A 553-nucleotide genomic window follows, 5' to 3' on the forward strand; every position below is an offset into this window, starting at 1 on the left:
AAAAAAAAAAAAATGTATGATACATATAAGTATATATATTTATATATATATTATATATATATATATATATATATGTTTTATGTTTTTTCTAATCCTTACACTTTTACACTTTTCTAGGTATTCTAATTTAAAACGGAATAATAAAAAAGCTGTGTATTGCGTTTTTTTTTTTTTTTTTTTTTTGTTTTTTTTTTTTTTCGTAAATAGAATAAAGACAGATGTGCGTATTATTTAAAAAAATATAGTTCCTAATTACTTTATTATTCTTAGGTATTATCTACTCGATTATCATGCTTTTCAAAAATTTCCGTGTTAATAATATAATTATAAAAATAAACTAAAGTAAAACAAAAATAAAAAAAAAAGCAATAAAAAAGTAATAAAATAAAAAAATAAATATAACTTATATAATAAAAAAAAAATTAGAAAACGAAAAATATAACTTAAAACTTCTTAAATGTTATCTGATATCGTACACTCTATAAAATATAAAAAAATTAATGACTAGTATTTTTTTTTTTTTTTTTTTTTTTTTTTTTTTTTTTTTTTTTTT

At 14.6% G+C, this 553-nt stretch overlaps 1 long non-coding RNA gene across 1 annotated transcript in view; it reads right to left on the bottom strand.

Annotated features, from left to right (window-relative positions):
- Window positions 1–161: 161 nt before the first annotated feature.
- The window catches only part of LOC113221366, a 942-nt gene continuing 550 nt past the window's right edge, over window positions 162–553 (bottom strand). The window contains exon 2 of the long non-coding RNA XR_003307834.1: window positions 162–337. This is a non-coding gene — a long non-coding RNA (uncharacterized LOC113221366). The remainder of the gene's footprint in view (window positions 338–553) is intronic.

This window comes from Piliocolobus tephrosceles, unplaced genomic scaffold (genome assembly GCF_002776525.5).
Source record: "Piliocolobus tephrosceles isolate RC106 unplaced genomic scaffold, ASM277652v3 unscaffolded_23870, whole genome shotgun sequence".
Lineage (NCBI taxonomy): Eukaryota > Metazoa > Chordata > Mammalia > Primates > Cercopithecidae > Piliocolobus > Piliocolobus tephrosceles.